The sequence below is a fragment of the Corvus cornix genome, chromosome 4A (assembly GCF_000738735.6).
Source record: "Corvus cornix cornix isolate S_Up_H32 chromosome 4A, ASM73873v5, whole genome shotgun sequence".
In the NCBI taxonomy this organism is placed as follows: domain Eukaryota; kingdom Metazoa; phylum Chordata; class Aves; order Passeriformes; family Corvidae; genus Corvus; species Corvus cornix.
In genome coordinates this window covers 4,624,988-4,640,275 of record NC_047058.1, presented here as the reverse complement: position 1 = coordinate 4,640,275, position 15,288 = coordinate 4,624,988, and positions in this window count along the sequence as shown.

Below are 15,288 nucleotides of genomic sequence, written 5' to 3'. Positions count from 1 at the left end.
ACCTAATTAATGTATATCCTCTGAGCTGATGTTTCTCAGGTACCTGAGCTCCAGATCTCACCAACAGCGATGTCCCTCTGCCCCGGAATTTACAGCTCCTGGTGTAGCTTTGGACAGGTTCCCGTGCCTTTGCCTTGCTGTTTGTGCTCCTCGAGGCCAAACCGAAGCCCAGGCACTCGCATCTCTATTTAGTGCAGAATGCCTGGCCAGTCCAGGAAGGGCTGGAACTCCACAGCTCCATGCTGCCCATGATTAAGTCACTGAGCCATTGTGCCTGCTGAATGGAAGTGTCTGCAAGTTAATGGCAAACCCAATTCCAGCCAGTTCGTGCTTCTAATTATGACCGGCTGGTGTTTGCAGGGCTTCTGCCAACAAAGACATCCAAAGCCTACAAATGTAACTGTATCAGAGCACACTGGGCTTTAACTGGCTGTCAATTAGGAGGAGAATGATGGATTCCAGTATCTTTTTGTGCTTCTGTGTACAACTGTGTGTTCACTTCTATCTTTCCTTCCCCAAGCTCTCTGTGTTTTGTAGCGTTGTGCTGGTTCAGAGTTACTTTGGAGGTAAAGTTCCCCAGACACCTTCTTTTTTTGGCAAAATGTACCATGCTTGTAATGTTTTAGCTCAGATACTCTCTTCGATCACCAGTTAGTCTGGTTATCTCTTCCCCCAAAGTAAATTTGATAATACATTGATTTTTAGAGGACTTATAAATGGAGAAAATAAATGTACATCTTGTCTAAATGAAGTGATTTAGCCATGGAGCTGTATCAGTGCTGCTGTACTGCTGCAGTCCTGTGTATAATTTCCCATGTGGATGCTTTTAATCAGGAATGAATGTGACCTACCTAGTAAAAGGCTATCTTATCCCAAAATAAATGTTATAGATATCTCATAAAAGATCCACTCCAATGCTCTCTCCCAGCTGTAACGTTTTTAGCTGAAGAAGTCAGCACCCTGTGCCAGCCTCAGCTCCCCAGAGCTGCCGTGCAGGCAGGGGCAGCTGCCCCCTGATTTCCCTGCTGTTTGTTTTCTAATGAGTTTTTTACTAAGATAAGTTTGATCAGCATACACATTTTAAATTGTAATTTAAACTTACAAAATTCTGCCTGTCCGAGGGGCAGGGTTAAGTGCTTGGGGGCAGAAGGGGTGGGTTTCAGCAGGACAGCTGAGCACTCTGAGCAGTACTGAGCTCTGGCAGTACAGACAAGAAAGGGCAACGCCCTGAAATGTTCACCAAGGCCGATGAATTTAATGAACTGAAAAGAAATTTTGTTCCTTTGGATAACATCAGGTACTCTGTATTTTTTAAAAAAATTAAAATTCTTAGAAATTCGTGTGCTAGAACCTACAAAATGGCTTTTCATCCTATCCCACTGAAAATGAAGTGTCAAAATGAAATTCCACTTCATCAGTATTAATCTGCAACTTAGAGCTGAATTACAGTCTAAAATTTATGAGGCAGATTTTGGCCCTATCAGCTGTGGGAGAGAGGAGTGAGTGTTCACTTGCCAGAAGAGTGAGTGTTCACAGTTGTTTTCTCTGTGGATTTATTCAGTACCATTTGTCATGAATTAATGATCAATTGTTAATTCAATATTCACTTTTCCAGCTGCACTGATTAGATGCAGGAATCTGAAATAATCAGTCACATGGCATTGTTTCTGTTGCCAATAAGATGAGTCTAACTTGAATAATATTTGAACGACTCAAATAATTCAAATGAGCTCATGGAAGTTGAATTTAAAATATTTCCTGTGCATCTTCACATGTACAGCTTAACAATTTGTTTTCTCAAATAGCCACAACTGTGCTAATATGGAGAAATAATTGTACGTGCAATGCAAACTAATAACTGTGCTCAATATTTTCCGTTTTTCACTTTCCACCAAGAAACGTCACAAATTAAATACTTTATTTGAAATCTCCTGCTAATAAAAGCCAGGTAATTGGCTCAGCAGTGACTTTTGTGATCAGCTTTTCACATTGGAGCGAGCTAAACCAAGGCCCTGTTCCACTCTGTGGGAGAGCTTTGAGATCAGGATGAAAGACTGATAGTCTTTGTCCCAAAGAACAGTTGATAACATGGATTTTACTCAAAAGTGGGATTGGCAAGCACTGAGAGCATACACAGGCAGCTCCAGATCTGAACGGGTTTCACTGAAAAACTCCAGGTTTAGGTCCTTCAGGCAGCTGCTGCACCATTTTTGCTGTTGCTGTTGTCAGTTTGTTGTGAGCTGAAGAACCTTTGGGGTCTCAGACCATGATGGGAAAGGTGCAGAGTGGTGGCAGAGCTGGTGTGCCCAGAGTGGTGGCAGAGCTGCTGTGCCCTGAGTGGTGGCAGAGCTGGTGTGCCCAGAGTGGTGGCAGAGCTGCTGTGCCCTGAGTGGTGGCAGAGCTGGTGTGCCCAGAGTGGTGGCAGAGCTGCTGTGCCCAGAGTGGTGGCAGAGCTGGTGTGCCCTGTGATGGGGGCGGCCCACGAGGACATCACTCAGCCAAGGGTTCCAAGGGATGGTGGAGGCAGAGCCCTAGAGGCTTCTCACCTCGGAGAAACGCCAGGGGAGGTTCCTGGACCCCCCAGACCCCGTTTCTCAGCAGCAGCAGCTCTGTTTCTGTGTCCCCTCCGTGTGCTCGAGCACTCTGAAGTGACAAGCCAAAGGCATAAGTGACAGTGGCTGCTCCCTACCCTGGAACACTCCTTAGAACAGCTGCTCCAGAACCACAGCAGTACAGAACCACAACAGTACAATCTGGCAGAAAGAATGGGATGTAAAGGATGGCTTGGTTTCATTGACGCCTTCCTGCCTGTGTAAAAAACTTGTGAGACTCACACATCTTGCTTCGATTTGGTGTTTTGTCGTGGAGTTTTAAGTGATGCGTAGCTCAGATGAGGTGGGAGGTTCTTGCCACCTCTTGTAACCCAATTTGCAGCTCCTACCAGCTCCTCTGTGGGGCAGTTGTAGCTGTGCACTGTGCTGAGATGATTCTCCAGGTGAACACAGCACCCTCCATGGGCCCAGCTGGCCACCTGCTCCTCAGGATGCAGGGAAGGGGGAGGAAGGTAAATTGGGTGTAGGGTGTACTCTGACTGCTGCCTGGTGAGGCACCTGGACGGGACTGGTGCCTAAGGGTGTAAGGAAAGCAGAACCCCAAAGAAGAGGTTGTTTCTTCTATTAGACCATGTGAAGTTATTGGAAAATGCAGCCAAGATTCCAAGACTAAAGTCTGTGTCTGGATCCTTGGTTATCCTGGCAGGGGTCTGAACACAGGCAGACATCCTGGAATGTGCAGGGATGACCTGAGCAGCCTCTCATCCTGTTTTGAGTTTGAACTCAGTGAAAGGTCAGATGAGCCTGTGTTTGCAGCACTGCTTGTGTTCACATCGGTTCAGCAAAACCAGCATAAACCTAAAGTTTTGTGGCAACTTTTCATTTAACCAGAGGGGAGCAGCACTGAATAAAGCCCCGTGCAGAAAGTTCTTGTTAGCCCACCTTCTTCGTGACTTTGAGGTACAAGGTCTTGAGGTGAAACTGTATCATGATCTTTCATGTAAGTTACACCTGCTTGTTCCGTGTCCGATTTGGCTCTCACAAGGTTCCAGTAACTAATTGTTGAGTGAGTTTTGTTCAGCTTTTAGTAAATGCTTATGCTTTGCTTGCTGGAAAAAAAAAAATCCCCTCTACTTGCAAAAAGCAAACTATTTTCTATCACAAATCAGTGTAAGTAGTGTCTGTATTCTGGAGCCTCTGGGGGGATTATAGGATCGTGTCTCTCCACGGATGCTGCTGTATCTATATTTACTGTATTTTGTCCTGTCATCTTGATCTCCATATTAACACTGATGTACAGCACACAAAGAAGTGTCACTTTCTGTGACTTTTGTTGGTTCTATCTGCAGCTACATGTGCAATTTCCCTGAATCATATCCTGCTGCATTCACACGTATGCATTTGGAGGGCAGAGTGGAAGTCACTTCAGGTGGGTGGAGTGGTATTATTCCAAATTGGATTTTCAAAGCAACTGCTTGTTTGTTTTGGGAAGATTTTTTTTTAGTGTTGTTGTTTTGTTGTTGGTTTTTTTTCCCCCTCTACTGTGCTGGCAATTTTCAGACAATTTGCAGGCATATGGCTCTGAAAAGAATTGTTCACACAGTTCCAGCTCATGTTGTCATTTAGTGGCTGAATTCAGTAAATGACACAATCATGTCTCACAGACTATCAGTAAAATGGCAACCACTTAGGATTATTTTGTGTATTTGGATTGAGATAATAGTGACTTTTTACTAGCTTTTTCATACAATCTCACAAGAGAACTCACTTCTGTGGCATGAGAAGCAACAGTTTCATGCTATTCTGATCTAAAATATTGGGAAAGGTAATGCAGTTAGGTACAGCAGAGCCTCCTATAAGATACTGTGGATAGTGATATATGATTACTGGCATTCTTGGAAGCAATCAGGCTAAAGCTTCTCTCAGCAAAGAAAACAAACAAAAAAAACCCCAGGCTTAGTGGAAATAGAAAAAGAAACTGAATTATAAAGAGGAAGAAATATCTCTAAGGAAGTACACTTTCTAAAGATCTTTCATGTTTACATTTCTTTTTTCCTTACTGTGAATAGAGCAGTGTGATGCAGTAACAGCAGGACTCGTTTGAAACTTGTCTAGGAGAGTTCTGCATGTGCAAGGCACACAGAATTTACCTTTTAAAGTAGACTTGCTTCTTCAAGGTACCAAATTCCCGATACCTTTATTCAAGTCTTAGCTCACAGAAGCTCTCTAAAATCATCGGATCCTGGGCGGGACCTGCAGACACTGCACCTTTCAAAATCAAATCCACTCTTGGTTTATACCTGGCCCACTTGTACTGCAGAGAATTAAACTGGAGATTTTGGTCAGTGGCTGCCACACATTCTGCACTGTTGTGATAATTAAATGATGTTTGGACTATAACAAGCAAACGAGTTTCAGCTATTTAAGAAATTATTGGCACTCAGCTGGGAATTCCATCCTCCCCCCTCCACCTGCCCCCAGCTGATATGGGATAATTGACCGGGAGTAAATTCCTGGTTTATTACAGTGTAAGATTACACCTTGTATGTTAAGGCCCTTTTAATGAAGATATTTTCAGTTTACACAGTTTGGACTGGGAATAAATGCAGTATTATTCTGCCTCAGCTGACGATGGGACTATTTTCAGACAGGACATTTTTAAACATCCTGACTCGATCATTTCCTTGTGTCTGGTCATTCCTATAGAAAGTTTCTCCAGACATTTTTAGCAGCACTATTACATTTGTGGCAATTTTGGTCTTGCAGATGCTGGAGCAACATGCCTTTTCCTTCTTTTTTCCCCTCCCACTCTTAGGTTTTTTTTTTTTTCCCTCAGTTAACAACCTCAAAATTAGCTGTTTATCCAAGAGTCATGGAATCATTTAGCTGGAAAAGACTTCTGAGATCATTGAGTCCAACCACTAACCCAGCAATGCCAAGCCCACCACTAAACCATGTCCCCAAGTGCCACATCTACATTCCTCTGACTCCCTTCGGGGATGGTGAATCCACCACTGCCCTGGGCAGCCTGTTCCAGTGCCCAACAACCCTTTCAGCTGTGCTGGGTGTTCCAGCCCTTCTTGCAGAGGCAGCTGGGATGTCCTGGTGCAGGGCCACTCTCCTGCTGTGGCCCTTCCCTCTCATGCAAAGTCAGTGTCAAGTTCACTGCCTGGAGATTGGCTCATCCTCTGTTCAGCACACACGAGTTCCTGTCAGAACTGTCTCTTCTGGCCACTTCTGCAGGGAAGAGGCTTGTTGGGAACAACCTTTGAGCCACCAGAGTAAATTGGATGCAACAGCACCCTGTTGTCTGCCTTTGTGAGCCTTTAGGAAAGTGAATGGCAACAGGTCAGAGAGCTGAGCTGTCCTGCTGATGCCATGAAGATTTTTGCCTTTTCTTTTATACCCCTGTTATACCTTTTTTACAACTCCTGTATTCCTGGTGCTTATTGCCTACATTCTTGGACTTGTTTGTCAAGCTGAGAGATTAAACATTTTAGAAGCTTCGTAGCCAGGGATCAGTGTGCCCCAGAGCCCAAGGTCCTCTCCAGAACATATTCTGTAAACTAAGATAGAACCATCCAGGAGAAGGCTCCTTGGGGAGGGGGGGCTCATTCGAGGCTCTCATTGGGGAATCTTTGATAGATCTGCTAATTAATAAGACCTCTAATGTTATACCCAATCTTTTGGGTGCATTTTTGTGGTGTGCATTTCTGTGCATTCGACCTGGACGTGTGCACCTAAGGATCCTTAAAATAAATACCAACGTAAAATCCCTTTTTCCCTTCTAACCCTGTTTGACTCTTGATTTTAAGACCAGGAAAAGGCATCACTGGCAGCTTGAGCACAACCCATGCAGACACAAACTGGGTAACAAGGCTGGAAATCAGCTGCTTGTCCTCATAGACTACAGTCCCCAAAGATTGCACAACCAACCAAACAGTTCAGTTATGTGTGGCCAGTGTTCTGGTGTCTGTATCTGAGCTTTCCCCAATAGAAATAGTTTGAAGAAGGTCAAAAAATGTCTCCAAGAATTGTAATAACAACTCACGATTTCATAACTCTCTGCTGGTTTTGTTGTCATCTTCTATATGAAATGTCTGTGCCTGCCTGCCAATTTATTTATGTAATTCTTGCTGCAGACATAGAATTTTGAACCAAATCAGTGTCCTTGTTCTGTTGTGCTTTAATTTACCTGTCACTTAACTGACACTGCAGCCTGATATTTTATGTATCTAGTCATTTTCCAGGTTTCACCAAATTTGTTGTTCCAGAAATACTGCGCTTGGAGTATCACACCTCAAATGTGTTTGCTCTGTGGTTTACAGTCATAACATGTTTTCTAATTCTTATACAGGAAAATAATCAACTCTTGTCTTTTTAGCTTTATATTTCACTTGCTTTTACCCTATTTAGAATGTTTTTGCACACTTACAGATCTCATGAGAGTGATTCCCCCCAGTGTTACTTCAGTTCTGTCTATGTGAATACTCTGTGTTAAACTGGAATGCTTTCAGCAGAGGAGTGAGCTGCGGGACTCGAGATCTGCCTTTCATTTTAGGGGAAGCATTTTGGCATAGATTTATACTCGACAGTCTCAATCCTCATATTACTTTATATGTGTGCAGGAGAAATTAGGTATCAGTCATTCAAATTAAATTCCATATGTGGAATCACCTATTTAAGATAGCAGCGATTTTATTTGTCCTATCAAACAGGCAATTTAATCTCCTGTAGCTAATGAGACCTACCTCTCACCAGGTTTTCAATGATAGGAGTGTCTGGGAAATGGCCAGTGTGCTGCCCTTGAGTGCCCTGGCCAGGCTGGGAGAACGGGCAGGAGGAACCTTGTGAGTCCACCAAGGAGCGATGCAGAGGCTCCTGGAGGGAAGAACCCCTGGCAGTGATGCAGGCTGGGGAGGAGCTCTGCTGGAAACCAGCTCTGCCAAAAAGCAGCTGGCAGCAAGCTGAGCTGGAGCCAGCAGAGAGCCTGGCAGAGCCTGGGCACAGGGACAGCAGCACAGCTGGGGCAAGGAGAGGGATCATCCGCCTTTTACTGGGACGTGCCCAGTTCAGTCACCATCCCTGCAGATGCCCAGGACAGATTGAATTGATTCCCCCAGATGAACTCAGCGGGGGCTGTGGGCTTGTTTAGGCTGGAGAAGGAGGGAAGGCACAGGGGCCACGAGCATCCTGCCAGCGCCTGTGGGTGCCATCAGTGCTGCAGGGTGGGAGGATGAGAGACAGTGGGCAGAGCGGCTCTTGCTGGATGGAAGAAAAGCCTTTTTTGACATTTATTACTTTTCTTTCCCTTTTTTTTATTCCTGGAACAGTCAAATATAGAAACAGGCTGTGCAGAGAGGTTGCATTGTCTCCATCCTGAGCGGTTTTCATTACATGAGTGGGTGAAGTGTTGGATAATCTTGACTGATCTCATGGCTCAACTCTGAACAGGAGTTTGGATTAGCCACTGTTCCAGTTTGCATCTAGCCTGGATTTTTCTATGCTACTGTAAAATGTAGCTGTCAGTTAAAAAACCCCAAACACAACACAACAAGAAAACAAACAAACAAAAAACCTCATTAAATACTCCTGGGGAAAAAAGATACAAAACCAAATACATGGAGTGAGAAACACAGAGTCCATAATTCTTGTAGCAGAAATGTATCACCTTGCAACATATCAAAGAAAGAACATCTGAAGTCCATTTAGGCTCTCAAAATAAAGATAAGTTGCATTTCAATGACCAATATGTGTTCAGATAAAATAAATTATTTAGACATAGATTTCTTGCCCACATAGGAAAATGATTCCTTAGAAAAAATGCTGAAAAAATATTTAAAACATACAGAAAATCCCCATGAACTTCATGATGCTTTTACTTATTTTAATAGGACACTTTGAAAGTCTTTATAGGGTTTTAGAAGTGCAGATGTTGCTAATAAATACGTACAGTATAAATTCATTGGATGCCATTGCATTTGAGCAAAAGAGATACAAAGAAGCAGTGCAGCAGGGCTGCTCTGGATACCAGGAACGAGCCCAAAGCAGAGCAGTGTGGTTGTCAAGGTGGACAGAGACACCCTTTACAAAGTGATGCTGCCCCAAGCCTGAGCAGGGACTGGGGTGAGTTGTTGGGGGGGATCACACAAAGCAGAGAAATGTTTGAACTGGGTTTTGTCTCTGGTGTTTGCACAGGACTGAGTTTCCACAGAGACTCTTCAAGGAACCCAGACTTACAATAAGATGACAAATAAGGATGCCAAATTTTTCAGTTTTGGAAGAATAGTGGTTTCAGACTAAAGGATTATGAGGTATGGAATGAGGTGCTACCCAGTCTAATTATTTTTCATGTAGGATCCATTTCCCCTTCTGCTTTGGAGCTGAGGCGTGCAGGTCCTGGTCTGTATTAACTGGAATATTTGGTTGCAATCACATTTCCAGGAATCATGTCATAACAAGCAGAAAAGCAAACCAACTACTTTTTACGAGATAAAAGTCTTCTGATTTGTGTCGATGTTATTTTCACATATATTCAATAATTAGAATATTTCCATTAACTGTAAGCTACTGCACCGGGATACATTCTTTTAAAAAGTGCATCAAAAAATATACTCATGATTTGTATGCATACCACTTGTTCCCAACAATAACAAAACCACAGGAGAAATTGTCACTTCTTGTGCTATTTCTGTCCCTAAAATTTTAAGCCAGTCTTCCATCATCTTCTTTTTATTTTTTACTGCAACTTTGAAATCTGTGATAGGTTCACCTTGAGTGCTCTCTTCTCTCTTAACAGCTGATGCTTAACCTTTGTTCTAGATGACTATTCAGTGTCTAATTAGCTTGGTCTTTAAAATAAAAAAAAACAACTCTAGCCAGCATGTTATAAAATCCCTCTTTCTCCCTTACCATTCTTTCTCCCCAGCTTCCTCATTTTGCTCTCTGAAATTATTCTGTATTACTCCCGCTTTTGTATTATCCCTTACAGAATCCTTTCTGATCTCCTGGTTACCACACTTTTCTTTGTTACTTTATTATACACATGATTATCTTTTCCTGCAATTACAATATCTGGGCTTCTTCTGTTGCTGCTTTCTGTGATTGAGTATCACACTTCTCATTTGTGAGCCGTGGTAATTACCACCCATTCTGGAGTGTTTCATTTGCTCCCTAATTTTGTTGACTACTTTTTCAGCAATGCAGAGAGTTCCTGTTTGCTCTCGCTTCATTAGTCCTGAGACCTTTCCAGTTTTGAAATCTGTGATTTGTACTCCATAATTTGTATTCCATGAGGGCTCCTTGCTCTTGCTGTAGTCACTCTTCCCTCTCACATTCCGTAGTCACAGCACCAAATGTCTCTGTTATTTGGGTGATGTAATGGGGACCTGCAGGCAAAGTGGTATTTGCTGACCATTCCTTGCTGACCATGCACAGTGTTCTCTTTTGATTTTATTTTGTCCTCATGCTCTTAAGTTGAATTTGTGAACTGGGGGGAAGAATCTCAGAATCTTGTCTAGTGATGACTTGTGCCATGTTCCTTTTCCTTCTTCCTAAAGCAAAAGCTTAAAACAAGCGCACTCATGGCTGTTGCTCTGTCATAGTCTAAAATTGGAGTTTATTTTCTTGATAGGCTACATATTACAGATAGTGCTGAAACCCCTGTTTGGCTTTGTGCTGTTGCTCTGGTTATAAAGGTTTTAGAATGGAAGTAGCAGGTTCAGAAGATAAACAAAAGTTCAGACCTTGCCATGGGCTTACTGATTATTTAAAACAGGAAGAGGTCATCGTTTTAAGGCTTGAGAACTTCTTTGACTAGATTTTTATTGCTCATGGAAGTCTTATGTTTGTTTCAAGAATGAGTCAGTTTAAAAGACTTTTTTTCTTTTCTCTTGTGCATATGCAGGAAAGCAAAAGGGACACTCAGTCCTCAACTGGCCCAGGTCAGCTGTCTCTCATACACGTACATATATATACACACAGATGCTTTTTTTGTTTGCCAGTGACTTTTGTTTCCCTGATCCATTTTTACCACATTGTTCCCAAGCAATATTTTCAGGCTCTCTTGTCTAATTACATTATCTCTACTAAAAAAGAAATTCATTAAGAGTTGAGATTTCAAATTCGCAATAATCAAGTGGATTTAAAAATAAAGAACTAAATTTCTTTTCTGATGGGTCATTTCTGTTGGCTGTGCATCACTTTTGTAGCGCCTTTAGTGACTCCATAGTAGAACACCACAAAATAACAAAAATTTCTATCTTAAGTATCATTATCTTGCATTAGGCACTGAGGTAATCCCACACTTTTGATAGGCTAGATGTGTTATGTTCTGCTAGACCCTTGCTAGAACTAGTTGAAACCTATTTAAATCTCTTGATGCTGTGGCAGTGGACCCCATTTCCATCCCATTCTCCTTTGAGTGCTCTCGGGTTTTTTGTGGTGTGTGAGGTGCTGTGTTATGAGGTTGTATCCAGGGAGATTTTGTTCCTTACAGCCCCCCTGGAGTGAAGGTCACATGCAGAGAGGTTTTGGGCTGCCCACAGCTCAGATTTGTGCCTACTTAGCATCTTTCCAGATAGGGTTTTTTGTGCTTATTACAGCAACCTTTTCTCAATTTTTCAGCTGTCATAATCCATTTTTTTAGCATGCCTGAAAGTAATTTTTTTTTTATTTACTGCATAAACATTTACAGTTCTCTGTAGTATGTTTCTTGTTTAGTTCATAACTCAGTGGTTGGCAAAACCAGTAGTTTTAGTGACCTGAACAATGATAAACCATCAGAAACTTGCAGCATGGCAGTTATTTTCCATGAATTAGTAAGAGAGCGCAGAGTGAGAGAGGATGCTCATCTATTATCTGCCTCGTGCTCCTTCAAGTCAGCCTGGTTTGTACAGCTCCCATCTCCTGAAATATTGTTATTCTGCTGCTACCCTGTCTGATTCTTCTTTTCTTCCCTGTGCATAATTATCTCATAGTATCCAGCATTCCATCTCCTGGCTCTTTCTTGCATGCAGAACATGTTTCCCACAATCTGTTCCCTTCTCCCCGAGTGTCTTTCTTAAAGGAATCCGTTTACATTGACACTGAGCAGACAGTAGGAGAGTCCTGCTGGGTGCCCTCGCTATAACCTGATTTCCTCCCTATTTGTTCCTTGGGAAATGGTTACCTGCAGTGTTTAAACACACTTTTAGACTGCTGATTCAGAACTAAACAACTTAAAAACCATACAGGAATGAGATTTGCGGGCCCATTTGGAACGCTGAGGCTTTTGCTGAAAGCATTTTCAGACAGCAGCAGTCGCAGTTACTCTTCCAGAGTGGCAGAAAGTTTGGAGCAGAGAAATTAAATTCTTGGTTCCCCTGGTCCTGCCTTAGCACTGCCTCTGTATGGATGTTAAAATTGAATTAATTATGCCTCTGTCTCCTGACAGTTGTCTTTTTTTCAAGCTTCAGTATATTTTTCTTGACCAGATGGTTTCAAATATTAATTTCAAATACTTCTCAGTCTCTGGACACCTCAGTGGTTTATGCAGGAGCTGGGGAGTAGCTGACAGTTCTGGGTCTAGCTCAGGTAAGCAAAAGTCTTTCTTCATATAGAAGACAAACAAATAAGCAGAAGGCCCCCTGCTAACTGGCATTTAGCAGCCTGTGAGAAATTATTTCAGACTTCCTTAGTCAATCCTGAAAGAAATACGCAAGTGATTTGCTGTTGATATTAATCTGCATTTAGGTTAACAGTCACTTCAGGATTTTTCTTTTTTTTTGCAAACCTGGTGTGCTGTGGTCTTTGAAATAATGGTTAGTTCATCCCACCATAGAACAAGGCTGCACTACAGAGCTGTAATAAATTACTTTTGTCCAAATTATAATTTAATTTAAGATTTTGAAATATCTCAGGATGAAAGGTATGACATAAAATATTGTGTGCTTTTATAAAGCTTACCTGCTGCAGCTGGAGTATCACAGAAACCCCTTGAAAAACAGCAGAGTTCAGGTAGGTGTAAAAGCTTTAGAAATGTGTCATTTTGGCAGGATAAATAGATTGCAAGACCTAATTCACAGAAGTGGCGAGGCCTTCTCTGGGTTTGTATTCTTTAATGAGCTCGTGTATTTGCTTAATTAATGATGTCAGGACTGTGCTCCTTGTCAGGGTGTAAATACCCACCAGGAATGACTCCTGTCAATAACCCAGTTTGGAAGGAGGTGCTCACACACTACCAAGACGTGGCTCAATGGCCCTTCCAGCTCTGAGCTGTCCTGTTTCAATCCCCACAAGTACAGCAGGAGTCAGAGTGGATCCAAACCCAAACTGACAGAGAGGAGCAGCGGAGTCACAGCTCCCTCAGATATTTGCCTGGACGTGTTTGACCTGTGTGTTCAGCTGAAGAGCAACCAGTGCTTTATCCAACGAGGTATTAGAGCTTCATTTCACAGGGGCTGCTCATCAAGAACGATGGGCTCTCTGATCCATCCCGTGTTCAGCATCCTGACACTGCAGTGCCTTCCTCTGATTCCCACTGCTTGTTTGTCAGCCATGTGGGACTTTGGCCCTGGTCCTTACAGGCATCAGCCCTTCTGCTGCTGTTGAGCTTCTTTATGACTTCCTTACACTGCTCACCAAGATTTCTGTGCTTTTTTTGTGGGGGGAAAAGCTCATAAAGTCAACACGGAACATACTGGAACCAGAAAGAAAGACCCATCTACCTTTTTGTTTGCAGCAAATTCCTCCCTGCAGGTCTTGTTAACTTGAGCTTCTTGTCACTGCTCCGTGGCTCCTCCTCACTCACAGCCCGTGAGCTGCCGTCCCTCAGCAGAGCCAGAGCACACATCTCTGTGTGACTTTATGGGGGTATTTAGCCTTTCAGATTTGAAGCTTTGTGCCGTCACTTGGCACAGCTCTTCCTCCCCACGAAGGCTTCCAACTCTAATTAGGACTACACACACTCCTGCTTGAGACTGCAGAGCAGAATGGGAAGATGAGGGAAGAAAACAAAAGGCACAGCAAAATAATATCCCTGCTTCTTTCCCCCTCTTTACTTGAATCCATTAAATTTTCGGTGTTTTCAGAGAGTTCGCCATATTTTTTGGTGCTCTTGTGCTATCTCGGATTCTAGGCCTCTCTGTGCTTTTACTGCCTTTCAGAATATTGAATTCCTGGAAAGAATTTTTGATAGCATTAAAAGCACCACAGAGGGAATGGGTTTGTGCATCTGTTCTCCACCTTACATACACTGAAAGGCAGACAGTTTTTGAAAAGCTACTTTTTCAGATGCATTTCACACTAAACTCTGCCTCTCCTGTAGTGAATATCAGTACAAACACCTGAAGTACTCTGTGCAGGCATTCCATCCGTGCCAGCTGTGGTACATTGTGCACCCAGAGCCTTTGTTGTGCCTCGGGGAGGAGCAGAGGTGCAGCTGATGTGCAGTGCAATCCAGGCACCTTCACAACACAGAGAAACTTAATTTAGGCCTGTTCAGCTGTGCAGCCATTCACAGGGAAGATGTGCTGTTCCTGTAATACAGCAGAAATACCAGCATTGTTCACCTGTGACAAAGGGATTCTGGGGAGCTGAGGGTGGATTCTGGATGGGAAGAAGCACATGGGTATGAGAATGAAATAGAAGGGAAACATTTCTTCAATTCTTCTGCTCGTTTACACATTAAAAACAGGGATTTCTCAATGCAAATTACTGGAATAACTTCACAGAGAATAATAGAGAAGCTTACAAGTGATGCTATTTGGGTTAAATTGTGTATCTCAGTAAGGTGTAACTGAAGATTCCGAGTCCCCTCTGAGTTTGTTATGTTTGCCTTGGATTTCATATAATAGTCTCAACATTCAGGATATGGCCACTTGTGGCTGTTTAAATTGATCCAGATGGATCCTTCCAAATGATACCGAATTTTGCCTGTTGGACTTTGAAAGGTGTTTGGTTGCTGGTGCAATAAACCTCCCTGCTAAAAAAGGGTAATTGCTGTAAGGAGGGGTAAGCAAATACCCAGGAAATGGTCACATTTAGAGCCTGTCTGCAAAAACAGACCAGAGCAAGGAAACTCCTGTGGTAAAAAGGATGGCTATTCAGACTTCTGTGAGATTCTTTATTGCCTGTAAGTTCTGTAGATTCAGGAAATTATTTATAAACTGGAACTGTATTTTTGCCTTGGGAAACTCAATCCGGTAAAACATTCAGGAGAGCAGAGAGATTGTAAAGAGTGGTAACTATTCAGTTATTTATTGGAATTTTAAAATTCTGTCATTTTTATTCCTTGGAACCTTTGGATTTAATTTACATATTGTTTCACTTTCTTGTTTTGATATAGGATAATTCACCCTTGAGGTATTCACTCACACTTATTTTATCTAGAAGGATAATAACACATTGTATCAGCAAATGATGTAGGCAAGCCCAGGATTTATAACAGGCCTGATAAGTAAATGAGAGTTTGAGTCAGATCTAGAAGAATTGGAAATTAGTTCTTCATATCTGCAACGTAAACACATTCCTGGAAAGTGGAAAATTCCCCTGCTTTGGAAGTCACTCAGCACACAGCTGAATATGGCTCTGTCTCAGCCTAATTCCATTTCAGATCCACATCCTATGGGATGCAAGAGCTAGGACAAAGTTTGCTCATCCCAGTCCCAGCAGTCTCCCTCAGAGCTTGCCAAAAGTACACAGAACCTTCAGATGAAATGCCAGGACTAAACTTTGCAAGCAACAAATGCGAATAAAT